Source organism: Crocuta crocuta, unplaced genomic scaffold, assembly GCF_008692635.1.
Source record: "Crocuta crocuta isolate KB4526 unplaced genomic scaffold, BGI_CrCroc_1.0 scaffold186, whole genome shotgun sequence".
NCBI lineage: Eukaryota > Metazoa > Chordata > Mammalia > Carnivora > Hyaenidae > Crocuta > Crocuta crocuta.
In genome coordinates this window covers 8,694,034-8,705,728 of record NW_027551569.1, presented here as the reverse complement: position 1 = coordinate 8,705,728, position 11,695 = coordinate 8,694,034, and the positions used below count along the sequence as shown (strand labels likewise).

General features: G+C 42.0%; 1 protein-coding gene across 9 annotated transcripts in view; it reads right to left on the bottom strand.

The window, feature by feature from the left end:
- DPF3 (double PHD fingers 3) overlaps positions 1–11,695 on the bottom strand; it is a 252,461-nt gene that overhangs the window by 39,006 nt on the left and 201,760 nt on the right. Inside the window, exon 10 of one of the 9 annotated variants that reach the window (XR_013331772.1) lies at positions 3,038–4,839. The exons of the other annotated variants lie outside the window; for them this stretch is intronic. The gene's annotated coding sequence lies outside the window, so the exon portion shown is untranslated. Of the gene's footprint in view, positions 1–3,037; positions 4,840–11,695 lie in introns of those variants that run through there. 9 annotated transcript variants of the gene reach the window in all.

The window sequence follows — 11,695 nt, the reverse complement described above, 5'->3', positions numbered from 1 at the left end:
TGTATATATATATACACTTTTTTTAATCAAAAGAATTTCTGAATTTCTAAATTTGCTCTTTTGGGGATACAATAAAACTTGAATTGGGTTCTTGTCACATGGAGTAATTTAGAAATCTTAGAAAAGAAAAGAAGGGTAAAAGGAATGTGATAGAACATGTGACTGATCAGCAATAAGAACAAAGTAAAATAAAAATAGAGAACCAAAAAAAGCCATAGCTTTAAACTGTAATAACCCCACCCAGGGTTTTAAAGAGACACTCTTTCATTTATGTGCAGAGGGAAGGGGACTGGATGGGGGAATGTCTTGTACTAAACTGCATCCTGAATCCCTAATGTGCTCAATAATGAGCTAGCTCCATCCAGAGACCAACCCAGGGACCCATCCCCAGCACATAACAATTCTAAGTCATATTACCATTAGACACATCCATAGTTGAAGTGAATGAATTTGGTCAAGGGATTTAATCCTCAACTTCAACCTTACACAGACTGGAGCCCTTGGGGAAGACTGTCCCAAAGTCATGCAAGGGTGTCTGGTACACACTCACACTTAGTTGTGTCCACACAAAATTGATTTTCAGTGTTTTCAATTTACTACCAACATTTTGGGGAGATCTCACCAAAATTTTTGAATTTCTGGTCCCTCTTGAAAAACCTGGGCACCGGAGAACCCTAAGCCCTCAAAGAGCACCCCTTAAGCTGGTAGTGGCTGTCCCACTCAAAGCACAGATGCTGTCTGGCTCTATACACTCCCTACCACTCCCTGGTGTCCCCCTCACCCTTCCCCCTCCCCCCCATGTCCCAAGGCTAAGCATCAAGGGGCTACTCCCTCTCCCTGGCACTGTTAATCGTCACTCATTAAAGATACCTGCTCTGTAGGCATCTCAATTTTGACCCCAGAGATAACCTTTTATATGAATATGTTTCCAAATGGTTGAGGAAAGTGATTTTTCTCTTTGTCATTCTTTGGCTCACATGTATATTTTTCCCCTCCCTCTTGATCAGTGACCATTTATAGACATAAAGCACATGCATGCTTTGCCAACAATTCACCATCATTTGAAAGAGGCAGCCCCTGTTCATAGCAGCACTCTCAACAATAGCTAAAACATGGAAAGAGCCTAAGTTTCCATCAACGGACAAATGGATCAAGAAGATGTGGTTTATCTATACCATGGAATACTACATGGCAATGAGAAACAATGAAATCTGGCCATGTGTAGCAACATGGATGGACCTTGAGGGTGTTATGCTGAGCGAAATAAGTCAGGCAGAGAAGGACAAATATCATATGTTTGCACGTATAGGAGGATTAGGAGGAACTTAACTGAGGAACAAGGGGGAGAAGAAGGGGGGAAATGGTGGGGGAAAGGGAGAGAGGCAAACCATGAGAGACTCTTGAATGCTGACAAAAACTGAGGACTGATGGATGTGGGGGGGAGGGAGGGACGGGCATGGAGGAGGGCACTTGTGGGGATGAGCACTGGGTGTTATGTGGAAACTAATTTGACAATAAACTATTTGTAAAAAAATAAAATAAATAAACAAAAAAAAAAAAAAAGAAAGAAAGAGGCAGCCCCTGCCCTCATGGGCTACCATTAAAGACATTTGATTCTGCTGGGTCTCCTCTATTCCTTAGTTACTTACACTGATACTACACCCACATGCTAGGCAATCTATTCCTACAAGCAGTCCAAAGACCATACCTACAAAGAGGTAGGCATGTCATAAGGTAAGACACTCCTTACAGAGAGAACATTTGCCCAGCAGAATCAAGGTACTCTTTTGTAGGGCATAAATTAGAAGGGAGATTTCAGGTGCAATCATTTCCCTGCTGAGAAGATATTTAATCCCATTGGTGACCTCTGAATTGGATCTAGTGTCTCAAATTTAAGTCTCTTCAGGAAGTGGGTGATACTTAATAAATATGCAAAACCTCCTCTCTACACCAAGTGTCTATCAACAGATGTGGTATGTGCACACCAGAGAATATCACTCAGCCTTCAAAAGGAATGAAATTCTGACACCTGCTATGATATAGATACACCTTGAAGACATTATGCTAAGAGAAATAAGGCAGTCACCAAAGGACAAATACTATATGATTCCACTCATCTGAGGTACTTCCAGTAGCCAAATTCATAGAGATAGAAAGTATAATAGTGGTTGCCTGGGGGTTAAGGGGAGGAGAGCATGAGGAATTCTGTTTAATGGCGACAGAGTTTCAACTGGAGAAGACAAAAAAGTTCTGGAGTGGATGGAGGTGAGCTGTGCAACAATGTGAATGTGTTCAATGCCACTAACCATTAAAATGGTACATTTTATGTAATACATATTTTACCACAACAAAAAGAAAGCAAGAGTCTAAGGAGGCCATAAGGTGCGGGGAGGGGGGGTGCTTTTTAATGTTAGGGAAGCGTCTAAGCCCGTAATAAATATCACAAGGTGACAATGCTCAGAGGGCATGACATGGCCTGAAAGGCCAGTCTGGTTCCACCTGACCTAGAGCACCCATCTGGGAAGGGTATTCACTTCCACACACAAGAATAGCCTATCATAGGGTCTGGTTTATAGCTGTACCAACTGGCATTTTGGGGACGCTATACTAAGAGTGCCTTTCAGGCAATGAAAACATTAACCTCCCTGATTTTTCCAAACACACACTAAATCTCACACTCTTATGCCAAACTGTTCTTGGCATAGATAAAATGGCAACAATGAACAGGTATATCAAGTCTATACACATAAACAGGCTCTCCGTGGAGAGGGTGACAGTGGCTATAGTGATGGTGGGTGGGCGACAGCAACTCTGGACTCAGAAAGCACATACTGGCACCAACGCTGGGCACTGTTCGCTTCCCAAGCCACCACCTGTCAGCCAAGCCAGTGGCAACTACTGTTTTATACTGTGCTTCTAAATAAAACAGTAAGGTTCAACACATCTTGGGCATGCAAGTGGGCAGAATCCTTTCAAGAGGGTATGAAAGTCAAACTCAAGTAGGATGAGGTTGGCAAAGTAAAATTTACAGAGATGCTATGGGAGCATTGGAAACAGACTTTTATTTAACAGAAACTTACACAAATTTGATACAAACCCTACATTATGCAAAGCTTTATCACAATTCTACACATTGTAACTTGTGGGAGTTGGTTGGAGAGTGGGCTGTTATTATTATAATTATTAGCATTTTGAAAAGGGACCTTTTCTATTAGAAAAAGTCACAGAAAAGGGCTACAAAATGGTACAAAGACACTCTTGGTGATCTCCCGCCTTCCACCCCAGGACTGGCCTCGAATGAGAAAGCTGAAAGGGCTGGCAGGAGGGCTGTGCCCATCCAGTCTCCCCTTTCAAAGGCAGAGAGATTCTCAGGCTCAGAACCACTTCAGTAACACTGGCACTCAAGGACTCTTGCCGAGGAGAACATCCAGCGTTAGACTATGAATTCGTTATTGGGACTCTGCTTACGAGTGAGGGAAACTCAAGAGCATGGACATGTAGAAGACCTGGAATAGAACCGAGTGGCCCTGCGGGTCAACACAGCTCCCTCGCCAGGCCACAGATCCAGTGTTGAATTACGTAGGCCAGTATGTTCACTTCTACCCACACGGCCATAAAAGGACATGTTAGAACACGTGTCTTTCTCCTTTACCCCACCAGCAACTGAATTTGAGGTTCCCATCATTCAGGTTGGCCTTCCTTGCCTTTGGGGACACTCTAGAACCTTAGGCCACCCCAAAGCCTGATCAGTAGAAGGCTCCCTTTTCCAGTCTCCTCTGGAAGTTGTTAGGTGACCAAATTAGTATCATCTCAGCTGATGCTTATTTGTTGTCTTTTTTTTTCCCCCTCATTCTTCGCTGCGTTATTTTAAACAAAGCTGTCTGTGTTTGAAAATGTTGAACTCGTAAAGATACAGTTAATCACTAGATGGAATTCCTATCTGAACTAGGCCTCGTCAGACATGACAACCAGAAGTCGAGCTGTTTCTTGACATCCAGATGAGTGGGGTTTGCCTACGGGGAGGGGGGAGGGAGTCTTTTGGGGAGTGGGGAGAGCCTTTGTGGCTAATTTATTTCCGTCACGTCTTAACACATAACCATGTAACATCACCAACGCTTCCAACAGAATTTTGAAGAAGGAAGGAAAAAAAAACCCAATCACTCCTCACTTACCACATCCAACTCGCAGAAATAAAAATACCTAAAGCACATACATGAATGGCTTTTTTAAAAGCCTGAGAGAGCAGAGTTGATCTTTATTTTCTCATTAAAAATGTGGGGTCTTTTTCCTTAGAGTTAATATGCAGTCTTTATTTTACATTAAGTAACTCTTTTGATTTCGTGTCTTCACAGAATTGCTTTTAACTTTCGAAGTAGGAGGTACTTTAAACAAAAATACTGTGCCACGTCACCACTTTTTTTCTTTTAAATATTGAAATAAATAAAATAGTTAACTCTCTTTTTTTCCGTCACTTTGTTCGTATTCAGTTATTTCTACTGTAGAGCAATTCCAGTCTGACCTGGGTACGTTCTCACAGACACTTAAAGAAAACGTAATGAAGAATTTTAAAAAGGAAAAAAAATCTTCTTATTGCACAAACTTATTAGGCCATTCCCGAGACTTCTCTGAGCTGAGCTGAGCGGAGTTGCGCTGGAGGCTTTTCCACAATCCAGGCTCCTGTGTTGGCTGAAACACACGCGCAGGAGGGGGCCGGGCAAGGGAAGAGGAAGAGGAGGAGGAAGACAAGGAGGAGGAGGCGCAAATCAACGTGGCTTCTTTTCACCTTCTTCAGAAACGGCTTGCTTGAAGGGGGCCAGGGTGTCCAGGTCATAGAGTTGACTGCAGAGGGAAAGGCAACGAAAGATAAAACAAAAAACAGCAGCACAGAACAACTACCTAAAAAAGGGAAGATTAAAATGAAGGGGGTGGTGGCGATGACATGAATTGAAAAGAAAAACAAAAGAAGAAAGAGAGAGAACACACTACCTACGGCCATGCTAATGAGACCATGGCTACGCGAGAGGAGAATGTGGCTCCTGGCTCCTGTGCCTGGAGCAGCAGCAGCACGAGACGGGCCACAAGTAGGGCAGGTCAGCGGCACCTGGGCAACCGACTGACACAAGAAACAGAAGGGGACACAGCTGGATTTTCAAACCCTAGGTGGTATAGTAGACAAAACTGGGTGCTGGCCAAATTTATCGGTTTTTTTCTCCTCTACTTGGAAGCTGAATCTTTTCACTGTTAAAATACCCCGGAAGGACTGTTATGATGCAATCTGTCTGCCTGTCACCTAAGTGGAAATGAGTTGTTCTATGGTGTAGGACGAGTGGCAGTTACAAAAACCCCAACTGATGCCTCATTTGGCCGAAGGCCCAAAGGACATTGCTTCAAGTGCACACCCTCACCCCCCAACCCCAAGCGATTCCAGGGTGTCAGAATTACTCAGGGAGAGAACTAAGCCGAAAGATCCATTCCAGTCAACTAGCCCAGTGATCCCAACTGTCAGCCTTGGAACCTGGGGGTAGTTCAATCCTGCTGGGTCCTTTAGCCAGGATGAGTACCAACCAGGAATGGATTTGGCTTCTAGCTGAAATGAAGTCTAAGTTATTTTAGGCTTTGGAATGGAGTAGTCTGCACAAAGGAGGAAGCAATAAAACCAAGGACAATCACATTTCACCCCAGCAGCAGTCCCCGAGGGCAGAGATGAGTGCCCCTAAGCAGTACCCACATCACACTGGGCTGGGTGGCAAGGGAGGGAGGAAAGGAAGGAGAGGCCCAACCGGAAAATGGCCAAGGTGGCAGGGAACAAACCTCAAAATCAAATGAGTAGCTCAGCCTCCTCCAAGGTGAACCCCTCTACCCCCCATCTTTCTTTCTAGTACCCAAGGCCTTACTGCTCCAGGGTACAGGACTGGTATAGATGCACTTCTAAAACTGAGACTCTGTCTACTTATGTTTTCAAGGGAAGGCTGAGAAGAGACTCATTTCTACGCACCACCAAGCCCTTCCCTGACCTCTCTCCTATTTTTTTCCCCTCCATCCCATCCCATGTCCTCCCAACGTCTTACCTCTCAGATCTGCTTTCCTGGTGCCCCTTCCCAGACCCAGTCCTCATCCCTAATGCTCATCTCTTCACTGTCCCACCTGCCTCTAGCCCCTTCACTCCTCTGATAAGATTAGGTGTCCTTCAGATCTCCTACAGGTGCCTACCAAGTGTTCTCTTGTTGGGCATCCAAATTTTCACTCCCTGCCAGGAGTCTTTCTGTCTCTACCAGTGTCTGTGATCTCTCTAGTCAGATATCACTTACCACTCGTTTACTGAGTCTGTCTCATAGCCATACCTTCATGACCTTCTAGTTTCCTCAAATTTCCATCCTTGCCCCTCCAACACACACACACACACACACACACACACACACACACACACACACACTTTTCTTCTTTTGCCCCATTTAAGTCACCTGGAAAATAGCTGGTTGGTTCCCAACTTTGTGCTCCCAACATCCATCTTCTCCTTCACTTCCTCTGGCTGGGCCAACTTCAGGCCATTGAAAACTTCCCACTGCACCTCAGTCCCCTTCAAGGAGGCTACCTTTCCATCCCTCCACACATCTTCAACTTTCCCCCCGCTCCGGTCCTCACACCCTCATTCTCCCTCCTGACTCCCCATTGCTACTTTACTGGCTCCTGGATCTCTTCTACCCCCTCTGACTTGACCAGTGGATGTTGTGTCCAGATAGGACCTCTCCAACATTTCTATCCACAGTATTTATTGAGCATCCCCTATGGATGGAGTGAGACACTAAATCCTTCCACTAATCAGTTCAGAAGCATCGCTCAGTTCTCAGTTTATTTCAACAAATAATTATGGCACAATGGTGTCAGGCACTGTCTGAGGGACATGAATGACCTCATCTTTGCCCTCAAGGAACACATCATCTGTTTGATGAGAAAGACTACAAACAGTCATGTTATAATAAGCACTAAACTAGTATCATGAACAAAACACTACAGACCAATACGTAAGCATATATTTGCATTGTGATTTTTGCCATTTTACATGGCTTGGGTGGCAACCCCCAGCTTTGCCTTTTGTTCAGCTCCATCTCCATCCTCTCTGACAACAGACATTCTTGGCAACAGAATAAATAGCAATAGCCAATCTAAAGCTCTTAGTTGATCTGGATGACTTCCTCCAAGAAAATCTCCTTGACTACTGTAGTCCCCAGCAAAAATAATTACATATCACCCCATGATGCTCTTATACATTTTTAACTGCTTGTGAATATCTAGTCTGCCCAACTATATTGTCAAAAATCCAGTGGACATCAATTCCATTGGCCCCATGTTTAATTTCATCCTAGCCTTCGCAAGGCTGAACAGTTGTGTGCATATTGCTATTATTCAGTCTCTAGTTGCCAAATAAACAAAGGTATATATGAATGAAAGTATTATCATCCCAAGTGTATAAACATGGTATCCTGAACCTGAGCTGAAAGGACAAATGTCTGAATCACCAATAATGGGATACATCAATCATATACCCTCTGATAGGAGGCCGTGAGAAGGATGCAACATCATTTCTGTGGCACTCTCACCCAAATTCATAACCTGACTGTAACTTAAAAAACAGCACACAAACCTGAAGTGAAGGGCTTCCTATAAATTGATTAGCCAGCACTCTTCAAAAAGCATCAAGGTATGAAAGATAAGGAAAGACTATGGAACTAACAACTACAGATTAAAGGGCTTTAAGAGGACATGACAACTAAATATGACATGTGATCCTCGATGAATCCTGGACCAGAAAAAGGACATCAGTGAGACAGGCACAATCTGTAGGAGACCTGGAGATTGTGAGGTATTGCATCAAAGTTAATTTCCTGATCTCAATCATTGTACTGAGATTATTTGAAGAATCTAAATACAAAGTACATAAAAATTCTTTGTATCACTTGTGTGAGTTTTTTGTAAAATCTGAAATTATTTCAAAATTAAAAAATATTTAAGTCTTAGTCATTGGTTGAGGGCCAGTATTGAGGTATTTTGTAAACCTAACCACCAGTGCTTTTTAGCTAATAACTCAGTTCTGACAGGGATCTTCCATCATTCTCAGCTGTTTTGTAAATCAATCAAGCAGAATGGTTTTTCCTGTACTGTTATTTTGAGAAAATGGTCAGAAATCACTTTTATTAAGCACAACAGGACCATATAATTCAATTCTTTAATGTTAGAAGCACTCAGGCATGTGAAGTGTTCATTCTTTCCACCTCACCATTTCCACCCTCACCCCCGCCCTGATGTCATCACCAAAACACTGACCACGTAAGAAACTCAACTTTAGTTCCTTGGGAAAGTTCATAAAGACTTCAATATTGCTACTTTTCAACAGGGTTCTGATGTGATCATAGGTTGGGTTTTGTTTTGTTTTATTTTTATAGCATCAAATACCTCCTTTCAATCCAATAAGGTCTTGAATGAAAGACCTCAAAAACCCTTGACTCCCTTTACTCAAGAAATCTTCAAACTATGATCTATGGAGAAGTCAGTGTAGACTGTGGAAAGTTTATTAGGAGACTCAAACACCATTTACTGAGCCTGGAAATTCAGACAGTCACCTAACATGATCAGTCTGTTTCCTCATCAGTAAAATGGGAATGAATGACATCTATCCCACCCTACAGGGTTGCTTTAAGAATCATCATGATGATATTGGTTATATATTATGATAGGGTAAAAAACATCCATGTACTAAGGGACAGAGAAACTGATGCAGAGATTCATGGCAACAAACTCACATCTGGGGCTGAGTCCAGAACCCAGAACTTTTTACTTCTACTCCAGGTTTCTACTCACTAGATCAAAAATGCCTCACTCCAAAAATATACAACACAATTAACTTCACTTCCAAAGGCTAAACCAAGCCTCCCGTGGACAAATTTCTAATATATGAGCCTTCTCAAACTTTAAGTACAAGTTCAAGATCATATTCATCAGATGTAACAGGAGGCATATTGGGATAATATTAATTAATTTTATTCCACCATGAAGTGAGTACCTCCAAACAGCTTTTAGTTCTCTCCCCGAGTAATGATCTTGTGTTCCCTCAAGTGCTATATAAAAGCAGTAGCAGGCTGCAGCCCATTAGGTGCAGAGAGGGATGCAGAGTAAGCAGGAAGGCTTAAAGGGGTACAATTGATGTGAACATCATATTTTTATTAAATCCTTCTCTCTAAAATACCAGTAGCAAATTGCATTACTGACTTTAAAGTACCTTTAAAAAATTAAATGCATATTTCTCACTCCCGGGGTTACTGAATAGAGGACCTGATCTCTACAGTCTCAGTAACAGAAATAAAGGATTAGATTGTTCTAGGTGGGGGAAGAAAACCATCTGACAGACAGAAAGTCATCACTTTTGCATCAACAGTTCTCCCCAGGGGATTTGAAGGTTGTAACAAATTTAAAAAGTTCTATATCTTTGGTTCTCCTGTCTTTGGGTTAAGACTAAAAACATTAGGTGACACTTCTGAAGCATTCTGGGTGGTGCTTTCCTGAGTTGAGAATAAAGGAAACTAGTCAGATTGTTTTCATCCTGATGACTCTAATTTCTTTTATATTGAACTTGAGTAGTTCTACTCATTTAACAAAAGCAACAACAGAAGAATAGATGCGTTCACTGCTCACACAGCTCTTGCAACTCCTGAGGTCACACACACACAAAAGGGGGACGTCATTCCTAACAGGCATCAGGGAGGGAGTGTCTAGAAATGATGATTTTGAAAATGAGTTCTCTGTGATATTCTGCACAGAATTTTAATTGGAATTGTACTTTTAGGGATCTAATTGTTTCCTCTTCAGTCTTAAAATTGCTTTTAATAAGATTATCTTTTAAAACTATATTCATTACAAACACCCCTTTCTTTGGTTGGACCTGAGAAAAAGTGAGGGATTATCTATCTATCTATCTATCTATCTATCTATCTATCTATCTATCTATCTATCTTTTTCTATCTATCCATCCATCCACCTATCTATCTATATCTTCCCTTCTTTGACCAAGTATAAGTTGGAAAAAGAGTGTTAGTTGAAAGGAGTGTCAACAAAACCGTAATCAAAGGAGGTATCGTATTTCCAGAAAAATTTCAAGGAAAAGTATACAAGCAACTGTAGAAGCTGTTGGATCAGGCTCTAAAGGAAAGGGGGGAGAGATTCAACGAGTTAGCATAAAAGTTGGAAATAAAGTTCTCACAGAATACAGAAGCACCAAAGTAGTTCTAGATGACAAGGATAATTTTTTATTTAGAGACAGTGGATGACATTGTTGGAAAGTATGCAGATTGAAATAAATAACTACTGAAATGGCATCATGTGAAGCTGCCCATTCCACTGAGGTTCTGAAAGCTTTCATAATGTAAAGAATGTCCATGTCTCCTTTCAAATAAACTAATGATATTCAAACTTCAAAAGTTATAAATAAAAAATGCTAATCTATCTATATTCCTATATGCCATACATTAGGAACAGGCAAGTAGCAGCATAGAACAAGGGTAAAGGAAAGAGGTCCTGGAGTCAGGTTACCAGGGATCGAAATCTGGCTCCTTATTATCTGTGAGGGCTTAGGTACATTTCTTAACCTTATTACTAAGCCTCAGCTCCACAGCTGTAAACTGGGGCTAAAACAAGCACCTACTTCATGGCATAATCATGAGAATTAAATGAACTATCCTAGAGAAAGCACCCAGAAAATGCCTGGTACATAAATGTTGGCCATCATTACGCAGAGAAAAGGGGATAAAGGTATAACATCAACCATCAGGGCATTTGGAAACCCATGACAGCCAGCTCCCTGCTCCTGTGCCTCCTCAGAGTTACCTTCCTTCACCTTAAGACATTTGTCTTCAAAGCCACGTTCATTCTGCTCTCTCAAACCTCACTCAACCTCTCTGGATTGATCTTTCTCAACTGAAAAGTGGAAAGCTTGAACTTGATCATCTTGAAAGTGCCCTCCAGGTCCTTTTCGTTTTTTTTTTTTAAAAGATGTTAATTCTGACTGAGTCTGTTGGAAGCTGCTATAAGCAAGGTGAGACAAGGTCCTCAGGCATTACTATGCTTGGCTGGCCACACCGACTGAGAAAGATGAGGGCATCTACTACCCCCAAAAGGAGAAACTGAAGCCCAAACCTTGCTAGTAAAATTAAAATAGATAAGCAATAGCCATCCTTGGATAAATCTTTCCACGGGAGTTTGCCTTGTTTAGGCAGTTCACTTTGGTTCTCCTCCCAAGCCCCAAGCTAGCCTCTGAAATTAGGTGGCTTTTTATCATTTAAATTTAGTAGGTTTTTTTTTTTTAATCTCCAGTTCAAAGGCAAGCTGTCATTGAACATTTTAGGGCTACGAAACAACTACACAGGTTTCAAATGATAGTATAGACTGGTTGGACATATTTTTATTAGCTTGGAGGCTCACACTTCATCAATGAGAGCAAGGTACAATGCTATGAATCCAACAGCTAAGTCAGAGTAAGAGAACAGATGACAAGGAGGAGAATGACAGGAAGAGCAGGTTGTATCCTCAGCAGAAACCAACTGCAACCAACTATGTGGGCTTTTTCACACAGGTGAGCATGCAGGAATATTATAGCACAGGAGGTTTATTCCGTATTTGCCAAGAGCAGGGCCACACGCGGATGAGG